The sequence below is a fragment of the Xenopus laevis genome, chromosome 1S (genome assembly GCF_017654675.1).
Source record: "Xenopus laevis strain J_2021 chromosome 1S, Xenopus_laevis_v10.1, whole genome shotgun sequence".
NCBI classification, from domain to species: domain Eukaryota; kingdom Metazoa; phylum Chordata; class Amphibia; order Anura; family Pipidae; genus Xenopus; species Xenopus laevis.
Window position 1 is genome coordinate 125,573,061 of NC_054372.1, and position 16,727 is coordinate 125,589,787.

At 37.3% G+C, this 16,727-nt stretch overlaps 1 pseudogene across 1 annotated transcript in view; it reads left to right on the top strand.

Annotated features, from left to right (window-relative positions):
• LOC108704896 overlaps positions 1-16,727 on the top strand; it is a 237,947-nt pseudogene that overhangs the window by 213,950 nt on the left and 7,270 nt on the right. Inside the window, exon 7 of the transcript XR_005964674.1 lies at positions 16-95. The product of XR_005964674.1 is annotated as an aminopeptidase O-like (transcript). The remainder of the gene's footprint in view (positions 1-15; positions 96-16,727) is intronic.

A 16,727-nucleotide genomic window follows, 5' to 3' on the forward strand; every position in this document is an offset into this window, starting at 1 on the left:
GCTCCTTTTATCTACTGCTGGAAGAGAGAACCTTATTCTTCAGAAACCTGCGTTGCTTAGAGAATACCTACATGCTGCAGAATTAGGATGCAGAGGTAATTTATTCTATCAAGTACAGTAACATATCTGCACTGGAACGAAATATAGCCAATGGCAGTGCCAGAGCTGTGTTTTTTTTGGCTTTGAGATCCTGAAAAATAGCATTGCTACCTTACACTTGGGCACAAATTATGCGCAGCCTGGAGCATTCTGGGAACCACCCCTCAAAACCACTGAAGAACTCGTACTTGTACTTGTCTCGGCTGTGTTTTAAGCTTCTTTTCTGTGTCCTTTGATGTTTATGCTGAGATGTCCACTACTACTTTATACTGTATATCCTGAGACAAAGGGAAAGTTAAGGTCGATAGAAAAAGATGGGATTAGTAAAAGTGTACTCATCATTTATTCTTAGAACCTTCCTGATGGAAAATGTTGATTGACCTCTCCAGGATGTGGGAGTGTGTGATAGTGCCTGCAAGCTATCCATCTAACATGCATTAATAATGTATAATACCATGCATTAACATGATAGTATTTTGGAACATTATCATTCGTGAGCATCGATTAATGGGAATGTAAAACCATTAACCAGGATTAATTTAAAGCCCTGTGGATTTGTGATTTTTGAACCAGGTGGAATAGTGAATGTGTTGCTCCTCAGATATTGTGAAAGCAGGAATAATAATTTTGCCTCTTTAAAGTTTAAATATCCCTTAATTATAACACATACTGTATGTCACATAAGTATTTTGTCAGAGCCTCTTTTTCCTGGAAATGTTTCCCTTTCCTCAGGCCCTTTTAGTGTGCTAATTTTACTGACACTGCAAGATAAAGACAGTTATAAACGTTCCAGTGGTGCTTTTGTTATTGTTGTTTTTGGAGAGCGTTTCAGCCCAATCAAGCAATATTTTATATAAAAGCAAATACATAAGAGGAATATACACAACAAACAAACAAACACTAATCATGACATGATGATGACACTAATCATGATCACTAAAATAAGCCCTTCTTATAAACCGGCTTTATTTTCCATTATTAAAATTGGTTTATCTACGTAGTAGAAAGAATAATATTTCCAATACTAGATGTGTGTTTACTTTCTGTCTGCAATTAGGTGCAAAGGTAACACAAGTCTATTTCGAAAAATGGAATTACCTTGTGGATATCCAGTCAGCTGCGTGCTAACTGCTGCTAATGTTGATCAAGAATGAGCAGTGCATTGATGCAATGGTTAGTTGCCTTGCAGCTCTGGGGTGCCCGGTTCAGTTATGACATGGGCCCTGTCTCCATGGAGTTTGTATGTGTCCATGTGGTTTCCTTCCAAATCTAAAAACACATAGACAGCTTTATTTGGTCAAGGTGAAACACTGACATGTCTCAATAATTAAAGGTAATGCTGAGGTGCATGTAATGATACTCTACAAATAATGATTAAAATTCAGACGTATGTTGACTTGTAGATGTATGTGCTTATGGGGATCGCCCAAGTGCATAGCTTCTGCTAATTCTATTTAAAGAGGAGCTGGGAAAGCAATAATGTTGCCTAGCAAACAAATAAAACCCCTTGCTTATCAGAAAAAAGGATTGTTTAAGAGAGCTAAAAACAACACCATTCTGTCTGACAGGCAGGGAGATATATGGGAAATGTGTCCTAAAAATAAATGATGGGCGCAATGGTGTTTGGGTTTCCTATCTTGCTCTAAGATTTAAAGGGACATATAAGTTTACACTCAGTTTTAGAGAAGGAAGCCATAAATTGTCAGTTGTCCACATGAATTAAAAATCTTCCTTTTTGTTATGTTTCTTTCCTCTTGAGTCAGTAATTGAAAACACTTAGAGATCCAGCTGTTGCAGAACTACGACTTCCATCTTTGCTGGTGGTGTGTGCTGGGAAAGACCATTGTTTCCATAAACCACTACGCTTAGGGGGGGGGGGTCATTGGCATGGTGTACATTTTCCTTTTTTCAACTCAAACATACATCATGCAATAATCTGTTTTTTTAACCACTACCCACATGTAGAAATTGCATTGCCTGATTTCTGTCGGAAATGTTATGATCGTTCTAAGGTAGTAAATGATATAAAGGTTTTAAGTCAAGAATTCAGCTACCATTCATATTTGCAGGCTTTATGCATATCATTTGCAGGCTTTATGCATATCATATCATTGTTCAGATGTCTGATGTCTACTGGTGATGTTAAGTTCTCCAATATGGCTAAAGTCACATGATGCCTGAAGTGTTTTAGCAATACATACACTACTTATTATGGCCCATCCAGGCTTCAATGCCTTTGGCTGCTCACAATACAAGCAAGAGACCAATTATAATTCCTGGCAATGCAGTTTGTGAATCCATAAATTGGAGGAAAATGTTTTTTGTTAAATCTTAGGCCTGTGATGCATGGGACATCATCATATTTTTTGACTGTGACCAGTCAACCCCAATACTTCCCATTCATATTAATGGGAACCACCACTATGGTTGCCACCTTTTCTGGAAAAACAAATTCCAGCCTTACTATTTTTTCCCTATTAATAACATTGGGATTAACCATCATTTTTACCTGCCAGATGGCAACCCTAGTCAGTACTCTGAGAGAATCATGCCTTTTGATCTCCACTAAAAGTAACCACAATTAAACCACCTCCTGTCTCATTACCTCCCTGTGTCCTCTCCACCCAGTACTTTCTTGGTATCCTGATGGGAAGCTTCACAGTTTGATGGGAGTTGCAGTTCGGTGGAGGAATGAGAGTTTTATGTGTTGTAGTGTGTAAACGTTAACAGCAAAGGCTCTTGACAGCACAAGTAAGCCAGTCACAACGCCCAGTTTCTCCCTTATTTTTAACTCTGGCTGACTCATGGTCGTGCTGATAAGTTCATAGGGAAACAACTGCAAAATGGAAGAGCAAGCAATCCCTCCTGGAAGCAAAATATCCTTGTAGGGCAAGAGAGATCTGCTTAATTTTATTCCTGCATTTTCCACATTGTTTATATGCATTTACACATGCCAGACAGTTATTTTTAATTATTATGCAAACATAGTTTCACTATATATAGTAATTACCATGTATTTTCATCATGGCCAAATACCAATGAAATGTCATTTCTATAAGAGGGAGAGAGAGAGCTGCAACGAGAGTGGAAGGATCAAAGCCCAGACGCTCTCTGAGATTTATAATCTGCAAAGTAGGGACTTAGCTGCTCCCCCTTCTCTATAATCAAACAAAACTGACCCTGTCTGATTCTCACTACCCAAACTGTCAGTAAAGCATGTGCATATTCTCCTTAGGATAGCAACACTGTGACCTTTCCAAAGGGCATATCTGAGCGTTCATCTTATCAGGCAAGGTGATATCAAGGACTTTTCCAGACTTCAGAATTGAAGCCTAGATAACATTGTTTGCAATTCAGTGACTTTATGTAAACCCAATCTATACCTCTGAAAGAACACTGTGTCAGGATGGAGGCTTTTAAACCCGTATCACTAGGTATATCTGTCCGTTCTCTAGTGAGTACAGCTAGGAGGAAAAACACATGGCTTGCAAATGTGGCTTCAGGGAATTTTCTGCCAAAACACTCTTCGATTGGATCAGTAAGTGAAAAGCTGCATTCCAAGATGTACGGTAAAAGTTTAATTCTCCTCCTGTCAAACCTTTTTGACCTTGACTGGCCCCTCAATTCACCCTTTGCCTTGGCACCTATATCCGGTTATAAAGCACCATGCTGCAGTGCCAGAAATAGTATCATAGGGTAGCCATACACTGTATGTTGGCACAAAGATGTTATAATAGCTAGAGGAGTCTAATACACTTTTTGCATTATGTAGATTTTCTGAAGGAATTTTGTTCTGATTCTGCTGTAATGTTTTTGTTGGGTCTACAGTACATATTATTAGGGATGCACCGAATCCACTATTTGGGATTCGGCCGAATCCCTGAATCCTTGGTGAAAGATTCGGCCGAATACCGAACCGAATCCTAATTTGCATATGCAAATTAGGGTCATGAAAGGAAAAAGTGGAAAAATTCTTCTTTTCTGGCGAAAAGTCAAGTGATTTCCTCCCCTCCCCTTTACATATGCAAATTCAGATTCGGTTCTGCCAGGCACAGTGATTCTACCGAATCTGAGTCCTGCTGAAAAGGCCGAATCCCGAACCGAATCCTGGATTAGGTACATCCCTAAATATTATGTTTCATGGTCTTTTATTCTCACAATTGTATGTATAAATCCTGTTTTGCTGACAAAGTCGGGGCAAATTTGCACCTGGACAACCCATGACAGCCAATCAGATGCATACTTTCATTGCTCTGCCTGCAGCAGAAAAGCTAATTACTGATTGACTTCTATAGGGTTTCCACCTGACCGGATCGCACCCGGACAGCTGCCCGGGTGAAACTTTCCTGTCCGGATTTCCAAATTTGGAAATCCGATCAGGACACTGAAAATAATGATCTGGTGATCAGCCAATTGCTGATCGCCACATCATCAGCCCGACCCCCACCGCCCCAACTCCAACGTCACTGGTCCCGCCCTACTCCTGTCCGTTTTCCGGCCCCAGGAAAGGTGGCAACCCTAGATTACTATGGGATACTGCCCTGGTGCAAATTTGCCTGGTGTTTATTAAAGATACCCATGTCTTTGTTATAATTTACAATTAGGCCTGGGTGCTACAAATACATCACTGCAGCTTTGGTGTTTTTAGTTGTGCTTTTTTGCTAGAGAAGAAGGTAAAAAATCTCTTTCATTCTCTGCATGTGGTAACACAGGTACAAAGTAATAAATGCAGTGTATTTACACCTCTCAATAACCCCTTTAACCCTGCATATGTCTTATAGCTCCCTTATCAATAATTACTTCCACTGCTCTGTGTGTGGCATGGGCACTGAAAGAACTCCCAATGGTCATGCATATTGAAATGCTAGTATACAGTGTACTGTTTTATTAATCATGTCCATTTTATGGCTATGGGGGTCAGAGAAAAGGAGCCCTAATTACAAATGAAACTACTTTGTAAGATACAGCTATGTAATAAGAAATTGAGTTTCCTTTTCTAGAAGTATTAGTTCAATATAAGTAATATGAATAAAGAGGCATAGTGTATGATGCTTAACGTAGAAGAGACACACGTTTGGGTTGTTCCTTCGATTTTTCTTTTTCAGCACTTGTTGAATACTCAGCTGTACAGTAAAATGACTTGCTTGGATCCTTAAGGCTTATCGTTTGCCCCACAGGAGTAGGTCCTGCAATGGCAGAAATGAATGGAGCAAATGCTACGTGTACCAGTGAAAGCTGTTTACAAATCATTTGTACCTTATCTCATTCCCCCATCTACTCATTTGTACATTGCATAGTCCATTACATTTGTGCTTGTTCCTACGAAGGATGTTGACTTACTTTGTACTAAATCATTTTCCAACCAAGGGCTGATTAAAGGAACGTATGGAGGTGTAACTGATCTAGTGAAATTTGCTTCAAACATGAAAAAAAAAAAACAGATCAATACACATTTCCCTTATCCTAATGCTGTAAGATGAACTGGCACCAATTTTTGCTGTTTACGGTAAATACGGTTTATAAGGCTTCAGCCCTGGCAACTTCAAGGAAATGCAGGTGACTTCTTATTTATCTACTACAGGTATGAGATCCATTATACGAAACCCGTTATCTGGAAAGCTACAAATTTTGGAAAGACTCCATTTTCTCCAAATAATCCAGAATTTTTTCTGTGTAATAATAAAACTGTACCTTGTACATGATCCAAACTAAAGCAAAAGCAAAACCAGCCTCTTGGTTTATTTAATGTTTACATGATTTTCTAGCAGACTTTACAGATAGATCTTTTATCTGGAAAGCCCCGGGTCCCGAGCATTCTGGATAACCATTCCCATACCTGTACTAGTAAAGCATTGGGCCAGGAAATATTTTTTGCTCAATTCCCTTCCCTCTTTTGAAATATTTCTAAAATTTAAAGGGAAGATTTATCATTGTCAGGTGTGGTTTTGGGTATGTCACCCTTTTTAATAGCTAAGGAAGAATGTGTAGTGTTCTGTCATTTGAAAATTATCTTATTTCCATCATTATATATAAGTTGCAGACTGAGCTACAAGGTATTCAATTGGTATCTGTGATGTATGAACCCTTTGCTTGTATGGTGGCACAATTTAAACATGTGGAAATAATCCATCAAATATCCCGTCTGGATAGTTATCTGCACTGAAGATCATGGTTGTTCTTCCAAAATAAATACATATTTTGTCCATTGGTTGAAGGCTGAATATATGTTTGTAGCAATAGTGATATCCATTATAGTAATAGTTATTATGAACTAATGACATGGGTGGATTGGAACTGTGTGCACAGAAGCATCTTTTGAGACTGTGCCCTGCCTATTACAAAAAAACTGGAAAAGTGGCTTTGCATTGTACAACTGTAACTTGTAAGCACTTACGGTACAAATCATACGGATTTATTTATTTTAAAGAAAGCCCTTCTTTTCATGAAATGCTCCCATTGTATTGACTAATAACGTTAAAACTAACCTTGGCACAAAACATGTTGCACTAATTGAACCAATGTACTGATTAATTTGGGGGAATTTTTTGTTATTATACCTGTTTTGTTTTGCTTACAGTAGTCTGCAGGCCTCAGGGTGATTGTCTGTGGGTGTATGCCAGGTTGAGGGAGTTTCAAGGAACAAGGATTTTTTGCAGATAAAGTAAAAAAGAACCCAGCTTTAGTTCCTTCTGGCAGTGGAATGTGGTCATGCATGCATGGGAATCACCAATTGTACACCCTGGTGGATAAATCACTGTATGGCCACCAATAGAGAGAGCACATTTTTTTCTCATTTTTGTCTCGTTTGTATCAACAAAGCCTGCAATAAGAATGAGAAACAATTTGATTGAATCACTTTTTCTGAAGGTAAACAATACCTGTATTCCTTTAAAATACTGTAAAAAAAATAAATAACACATCATGTTGCCTAAGTAGTTCTACGTCAGCTTTAACAAAGTTGAATTTTGCTCTTATTTGTATTTGTTTCAGTAGTTAGAATGCTGAACTGTAGCAATGTCAATTGAAATATTAATCCATTTATTCCAAAACCTTGGGCCTTATGGAGAGTAGATACTAGCTTGAAGTAGGCTAGAAAGGGCCAGCCAAAGGAGCCCTGCAATGTCAATTCATGTCATCATTTCAGTTGGCACCTTATCAAAATGAACTGCTAATCACTAGGTAAAATAACCTTTCAGCCCATTGCGCCATAAAAAAGTTGATCAACTTTGTTCTTATTTTACAGTAGCTTGAATGCTTTTAATGTTGCAGGCCACTGTAACTGTATTTGTTTTACTGAAGGCTTAAAGACTAAAGAACTGGACCTGGCTATTCAGCCCTCGTCAAAGGATCTATCTTATGAACCATAATATGTTTAAATCGTTCATAATCTGATGTTTAGCAAAGTTAATGCTTGTATTAAGAAAGAGAACATTCTCCCAGCATTCCATTGTCTCTGTTTTAATTAGATCTGTATTTTGAGGGCACTGCACGTAACCCTAGACTAGTGATTACTGCTCAGGCATACACACCAGCATTTTGAGGTTCATTATACCTATTCGAGATGTCCCTGCTTTTGTAATATGTAAAGATAAGCACATAACAAATGAAACATGCACGTCACCTTTGTAGAATTGTGAACAATTAATCATTGTTATAAACTGAGCTGGTTGGAGTTGTTCACATTTCTTAAGATTGGTGCCTTATACTGTGAGCTGATGTGAGCATACTAGAGCTGTCATTTGATTATACCTTCAACAAGATAAAATATGTTTCTAGCATTGGTGTGGGCTGCAGACTAACCCTACTTTTGGCCTGGTTGGCCCGATTTACATGAACATCAGGGTAGGCTAAGCTGCAGGCCTCATTCCAGGTTAGGGTACAGCACCAGTATAGTATGGCTGGCCCATAGGTTTACTGATCTCAATCTTTGTGACTTTTCTTTGTCACAAAAACTTCTCAGATAAATACCTTACCTTAAAGCAGTATTCTCTTTGGAAAAAAAAAGTACAAAAGGGGAGCATTGATAAAATGAACATCACAGAATTGCAAGATTCACCATTTTAACAGCTAGACATTTTAGAGAGAGCACAAGACATCTTCCAGTCTCGTTGCTGAATTACTTACACATTACAGTATATCTGTCTATCCTCTAATCCAGTCCATCAGAAGAAAGAGATATTACATACATGCTACATGCAATTTAGATGCAAATTGTAGCTGCAGATGGTGTTCCTGCTACTTCCATGTTCACCTCCTAAAATAGTCAACTGAGCTGCTGCGTGTGAAAGTCGATTGAAAGGTTCTGTAAGCGTTTCCTCACATTATATATACACACACACAGGCAGCGGGCCTGAACCATGTTGTCTCCTGGGGGAATACCTTTGTTAGCTTTTCAGTCTTGTTTTGTCTCCATATGCTTTTTTGTTCTGCTTGTGTGTGAAATTGATCATCACCTTGTCTGGAAGGCAAGTAAAATATTTAAAAAGGCTGTCTGCAATATACCCTGTTTATAAGCAGTGTTTATTATCCCATTTTTCTTAAATAGACTATAAAGCACAATGGAGAGATTTATTTTGTGTACACGGTATTCCTATTATTCGTGTTTGTAGTTATGAATGTGAATAGGAGCTGTCACTTTGCTTAATGACACAACACCATTCATAGTTTTATTGCTGATGGCTAGTTGCCACTACCCTTGAAATTAAAACTGACAGCAAGCTGATTTGTAACTAAAACTTCACCAACAAACCCTCTCAATGACCCCAAATCTGCGTTTGCTAACCAATGGCCTGAGCGGTTTGAAGAAAAATTTTATCCAATCAGCTGCAAGCTTAATTTTTATTGCAAGACACATTCTCCTTGTAGGCTGATATTACAATGGCATTCATTTTCCAAGTAATTACCCACACACTACATTTTAATGTAAATATTGAACCAAAATGGATTATTAAAGGATATTAGTAGTTAGAAACGGTCATGTAAAGCAGTGGTTCTCAAAATGTAGCACTCACCCTTTAAATCAAACCCTTATTGCCTTGACCTTCCCTGTTTGGTGGGTTTGCAGTCTGGTAGTTTGGGATCTACAACTATTATTCCATAAAATCTGAAAGTTATGTGGTATAAAGAAACAGAATATAGAACAGACCGTGCAATCTGTAAAAAAAAAATCTGTATTTGAGCATTATGCAAAATTATAGTATATTAGTGCATTGGAAAAAAAAAAGCTAGTGCATTAAAAAGAACGAACCCTGTAAAGAACAATACTCCACAACTACTTCAACAAATACTACAGCAAATAACCTTTCCAGAGAGCAGACTGTTATGGTATTATTGCTGCCCTTTTGTTTTTAATGTATATTATTTGCATTTAGTAGGATGTAGTTAGTTCTGAAAAGCGGCAAAACTGAGCCTCTTCCCTCTTTATCATGCGATGGTGAGCTGGAGGCAGATGTTTGTGTGTGCGTGTGTTATTAGAATATTGTGACTGTAGTGACGGAGATACACGAATAGATGGAAACAGTGATATGTATCCTGTCACGCTGTCTGGCATTTTAATGCATTAAATATTTTGGCAGCATGATAGGGGTTTATGCGCTGTTCAGTTGGCAACGCTAAATTATGTGAAAGGAAATTTCTACAAAGTGAAAAAGGCGTGAGACTGAGCAGTTTAGTTTTTGAAATGGGAAGGAACAGCCGGAACATATTACAGTGAGACAATTTATTTACAGTTGTACGTACCAGCACAACCAACAGGGAATCTTTTATATTGAAGCAAATGCTATTTTGATGGTATGCTTTTTGGTATTTGATATGGCAGTTGTAATGAAAAGATGTAGGGGAACATAAAACATGAGAAGGATTTTCATACTGAATTATACACACAGCTGAACCTCAATGTATGGGCTGCCCAGGCCTCTGTGTGCAGATAAAATAGTATTATTGATTCAATGGGAAATGTATAAGCGTTTGTTATATAGTGTATCCATTTTGCTAGAACAAAGAGATGCTTCTGTCTCTGTCCTCGTCTGTTGCTACTGCTGCTGGAAAGTGTAACTGTAAGTGATGGGGGTCGTTTTAATTCAGTCTTAATAGAGCTGCTGTTAAATAGGAGCCTCTCATCGTTTCCTGCCAGGCCATGAAGGCTAGAATAGAGGAAACAGTCGCAGTTAGCTGAGGACATCATTTGAGTAACATGCATCCGTTCAGTACCAGCGTGCTCTGGCTGATAACAAGCGCACAAATTATGGCTTATGATGTAACCAAGAGCCCTGTAGCACCAAGAACATCTGATCTCATTACAGGTCTGGGACCTGTTATCCATAATGCTCAAGACCTGGGGTTTTCCAGATAGCAGATCTTTCCGCAATTTGGATCTTCATACCTTAAGTCTACTAGAAAATCATTTAAAACATTAAATAAAACCAAAAGACTGTTTTGCTCCTAATACGGATTAATTTTATCTTAGTTTGGATCAAGTACTAGGTACTGTTATATTATTACAGAGAAAAAGGAAATAATTTTTTTAAATTCTGATTATTTGGAAAAATAATGGAGTCTATGGGAGACAACCTTTCCATATTTCAGAGCTTTCTGAATAATTGGTTTCTGGGAAACTGATCCTATACCTGTACAAAGAATATTTATTTCACAGTGAAATACATTCAAAGCACCTTGCTTTTAGAGGAAGTAGGATTTAGTTTACTGTGATCAATAAGTATTGGCAAGACCTTCGGACTTTTTGGAGATGCAAGAAATCTACAACCATCCACAACCATTTCCCACGGGGGACATATGTAGTACTACTACTACTACTAATAATAATATATGATAATAATAATAATGCAAAGTAATAGGATTTATAGTCACCTTTATTCAAGGACCATACATGAGGATTTCCAAGTAGCGAGTCATGTTTTGCTTTGCCGAAAAATTTGCAAAACTCCAAAAAAAATTAGTAAAACACCCATTGAGGTCAATGGGTGTAAATTTTTACGTGAGCGACAATTTAGCGACAATTTTTTCTCACTCCAAATGCATTAAAGTCAACAGGCGTTATTTCTTATGGCAACTTTTTTGTCACAGCGACAATTTTGTCTTGTTGACTTTTTTTGTCTTGACTTTTTTGTCCAAATGCATTTGCGTTTAGTTGCAAAAAAACACACGTCCATTAAGTTCAACCTTTTAGCTCTATTTTAACCTGCCTAACTGCCAGTTGATCCAGAGAAAGGCAAATACACCATTTGAAACCTCTCTAAATTCCTTCCTATCTCAAAAATGGAGTCCCTGGATCAACTTGTACTACGAGCTATCTTCCATAACCCTGTATTCCCTCACTTGCTAAAAAGCCATCCAACCCCTTCTTAAATCTGTCTAATGTACCAGTCTGTACAACTGATTCAGGGAGAGAATTCCACACCTTCACAGCTCTCACTGTAAAAAAATAATCTGACATAAAAAGCAGCTGTATCTGTGCGTGGAAAATCTGGAAAGTCCAGTCATTGCAACCTTGACTAGAAATACTGAGATGCTGAGACAATAACATTGATTTTAACTCGCAGACATGAAGGGCCAGACAGGTGAATGGCACCATAAAACAGGCAGCTGAGACACACACTTGCCGGAACAATAATTTCGCAGTTGACGCTCTCGTGTCCCTGTAGAACCACTGAGCTGTGTTTGTGGTTACACAGAGCAGTAACCTACACCTGGCCACTATATTATACTTCATACATGGAGCTTGGCTACAGACATAAGCAGCAGTAACTAGCTTCTCAGTCAATGCCTATGAAAATAAAATGAAGAAATTAAAAGCACTATAACAATGGCTAGTAATTACTCCCACAAAATGCTGTGATTTATTGTGTTATTACAGCTAATACCTTAAATCTACTAGAAAATATTCTAACCATTAAATAAACCCAATAAGCTGGTTTTGCTTCCCATAAGGATTAATTATATCTCGGTTTAGATCAAGACAAGCTATTGTTTTATTATTACAGAGAAAAAAGGAATTATTTTGGAAAATTTAAATTATTATGATAAAATGGAGTCTATGGTAGACCGCCTTTCCGTAATTCGTAGCTTTCTGGATAACGCATTCAAAACACTCATATATCAGCAATTGGCCCAGCAATTGTTTCTACGCGTTTCGACCACAAGAGTGATCTTCATCAGGGGAAAAATCCATAAAGTACAAAGAAGGATAAAAAGGTTTATGGATTTTGTCCCTGATGCAGACCACTCTTGTAGGGCCTATTGCTGATATGTGAGTGTTTTGATATAAATAAATTTTTATAATTGAGTGAGCAATGCTTATGCTTGACTTTGGATCTAAGGTACTAGAAGGCTTCATATAGGCGGTCTCCATGGGATTAGCACCCCAGCATCAATTTGGGTTTGTGCCTTCCAAATTATAGTCTTATATTGATTTGAATAAGAGACTGGAATATGAACAGGAGAAGCCTGAATAGAAAGATAAGTAGTAAAATGTAGCAAAAACAAAACAATTGTAGCCTTTCAGAGCATTTGTTGTTTTGTGAGTAAACCCCCCCCCCATTTGAAAGCCAGAAAAGGGAAAATAATTAAAAAAAATCTAAATAAGAAAAAATGAAGGCCAATTAAAAAGTTGCTTAGAAGTAGCTTTTCTATAACATAATAAATGTGAACTTAAAGGTAATCACCCAGCACAAACTGGTTTTGAAGCAGAATTTTGTGGCTCTTGGCTGCCAAGGAGGAGGGTAATGGGCTGGCTCACACTCATGTTTCTCCATAAACCTCTGATGTGTGGACTTTGAAGACAATTTTATGTGCCACCTTTTTTGCTGGGATTTGTAGTTCTGGTCTTTTGTCTCATCCTCTTATATTATTCTATAAGGTATGAACAGCCTGGCATTTGTGCTAGTTCATTAAAAAGTCTTCTTCCTTTGTATATAGATGTTGTAGAGCTCAACTGAGCCGCTGTTGATACATTGATGTTAAACATTTTCCAAAAGCTTTTTTTTTGCAACAATTTGGCTTTATACCTTCTTAAAAAGCAACGATTTATACCATAAAGCATCAGAGTTTGGGATTTATGATTTTGAAGCCCTTCAAAAGAGAAGAAGTAATATGTATATTTTTATAGTGCTTTCATTTCCTGTGTTTTTACAAAGATTACACTATTCAACTTTTTATAACCAAACATGCCTTTGTATAGAGAATTCCTTCCGACCACTGCAAGATCGCTGCAAGAAAAAAAAGGAGGGGGGGGCTGTGTACCATTCATTTAATATGCTTCTCCATTTGGAATTTCCAGTATTTGTTTTCCCGCAGACAATGTCTATAAATGATTGTTTTGTTTTAGAAAGTAAAGCTGAATAGTAACATGTTATTATATAGATTCCAGACACAGGGATATCCCACATGATCTCTGGAGGGAGTGTTCATGCCTTGCATAAAGTGCTGTTTTATAATCTGTTTGACGGCTATTTTATTGCTAATCTCTAAAGAATCCTGTTTCGACGAGGAGTTCAACAGATTTAAAAAAGGAAAAGAAGAAACAAACTTTTTTTTTTTTCCTTTGGGCAAAATCACCCTGGCCCTTTCCAAAGCCAGAGCTCAATTCAGATATTTACACGCACTTCATGAAAGACATTTTATGAAAAAATGTTAGGAGACACAGTTTAATATTGCCCATTACACCAGTTATATTATTCCTCTTTACAGTTATTAATCTATTACCTGGAATACATGGGACCTGAGGTATTCCAGATATGGGATTTTCCCATAAGTATGATGCCTTAAAGCTATTAACTGTAAAAAAAAAAAATAGTTTTGCCATGAATATTTATTTGAGAGTTTAGTTATCATCAAGATATTGTCAAGTTATTACAGAGAAAAACAGATCCAATAGCTGTACCATACACCTCATTATGTAACTTAATATATTAAAAAGTACTTAACTAACCTCAGTTTATCAAATGATATATTGAGTGTAACATTCCGCATCTTGAAGACTCGAAATTCAAATTGCAAAAGCTAAGGGGGTTATGTAATAAAAGGTGCAAAGTCTAATCATCTATAGCAACCAATCAGCAGGTAGCATTTACAGGTCATCTGCTTGAAAGCAAACACCTTATTGGGTGTCATGTACCTTTGTGCATTTTATGTGGCTAAGAGGTATCTATTGATTTTATATTAGCTCTGTAACCAGTATTTTCCAGAATATACAGGATGCTCAGAGATAACTGCACATGAATGAAGCTTCTAATACATATGGTATTGTCCAGTCACACACAGAATAATATTATCGCAGTGAGCGAATTATTTTTTATATCCTTGTTTGTGTAGGCTACATCCGGCTAAACTGATGTCATGCAAAAATGGCTTTGGAGTTCTGGCTAATGATGGGGGCCATTAACAATCCTTTGCAAGGCTACATCCGAGCCCCAGGCCTCCAGATAGACTGTTCTACTTCAGTTTTACTGACGTCTGGAATTTGTTCAGCTCATATGGGGAAAGTATGCCACTTTAGGGTTTTTTATAGGTTTGGTTATACATTTAGGTTCATTAAAACATTTCTGTGCTCACACAACTTGCTACTGTAGTTTCATAGAAAACCACATCTTTTGTGTTTTTGTTTATGTACCATAGTAGCCTCTATCTCCCTAGGGTAACTTTACTATGCCTGTGGCCATATTTTGGAAATGAAGAGCGTAATTAAATTGGTGTTGAAACAATTGGTCCTTCCTTTGTATATGGCCATGGCAAAGAGGTTCAAACATTGTAAAGTTAATATTGAAACAGATATTTGTTGCTGTTAGAAATAACCATTCATCCGGTTACCATTATTAACTGATCAGCCTGCCCCATTGTCTCTTTACTTTCCCAGCTGAATACTTGTGAAAAAAAGCAGCAAATTTATGAGACCAGCTCCAGCCATTCATCACTTGTTAATCATTTTAATTAGGAAGTCATCTCAGTTCTTTGAGCCTCATAACCTCTTTTGGCTAATATGAACTTGCTGATAGCTGCTCATAATGCTAATGTACATGTCTAATAAAGTACATGGAAGCTGAAAAGATGGTGTGCAACTTAGATGTGATGAATGAGGCATGTGCTGACCCAAACCCCTCCTGTGCACAAATGTCTGGGATGTTCATGCACTGTTTATATTTGTTTATGCTTCGGAACTGTCTCTGTAGCTTTTTACACTAGATTAATACTGTCCACTATTTACTTAACACATAGCAAAATGGCAAACACACTGACGTTGCGTTTTTCCTACTCCCATAACTTCTATGCTTTCGGAAAAGTCTTGCCGACCTAGTCAGTTGTGTACATTTCTGGGATTTTAGAAGGGCTATATGGGAACATGCTGCAAGCTATTTTATGCCATTGTATAGTGCTAAAGAAATTGCCAATTTTGCCACGGGTTATTGAAGAGAAGAGTGTGAGCTGTATTTTAGCAACAGCATGAGAACCACATGTTGCTTGTCCCTGTGCAAAAACATCTGGCTAAAGTAATCGTTATACCTTATCTCATTACAGTCCAGAAAATTATGTTTCTGTAGCTTTTTAGCGTCCATGTTCCATGTTTTCCATGTGTCTAAACAGCGAGAACAGGAGATGCCTGCCCCTTAACATTGCTCGCTGTTGGCTTTGTGCATTCTAAACATTCAGACAAGGTGCTTCCTAAGAGGTATTTCACTGTCCTTTTTTTAAGGTTTATTTGACGGACTATATAAAGGTATGGGACCTGTTATCCATATATAGAAATATTCTTTAACATGTCTCATTTTTATCCCTCAATAAGCAGATAGGTAGAAAGTATTGCTATGGCTTATCACAGAGCAACTTCTTTATAATACATAAAATGTCATAGTTATTGTGTTTGAAACTATTGTGATTTTGCATGAGTATGAGAATTAATGGTAATGGTGTGTATTCTGTTGATTTGTCTTGAAGTCCAAATGTGTGTGTTATAATGGTTTCCCTTGAAATAGTTGTAGCACCTTGCATATTGTACCAAATGTACCAATTTATCATACAAACAATGTTCTATAAAATCACATTGTTCTTTTGTGTATTGTTTTTTATTAATGTGTTTTTGCTTATCTCAGCTTAGAGTAGCTAATAGGTAAATGTTTTATACAGTATGTATGACATTCCCTCTGCTTAATTTAAAATTATGTTACGAAAGTGTTTTAGTTGGCTTCATTGTATATTAAATGCAATAACATATAATTTTTTGTAGATTATTTTGTATATTATAGCATGCCCTAGGCCTTAGACCGAAGTCTATCAGACACAAATCTCAGAGTGTGGCACAATCCTAAACTGCTGGAGGGGACAATGTTGTTTATTTCATGTCTAATCAATGCATGCAACCCAGAAATACACTAAATAAGATTGCATAATCAGAGTCGGACGATATCATCCGGTTAGTAGTTTGGGCTGTTTTATACAGTATGTATGACATTCCCTCTGCTTAATTTAAAATTATGTTACGAAAGTGTTTTAGTTGGCTTCATTGTATATTAAATGCAATAACATATAATTTTTTGTAGATTATTTTGTATATTATAGCATGCCCTAGGCCTTAGACCGAAGTCTATCAGACACAAATCTCAGAGTGTGGCACAATCCTA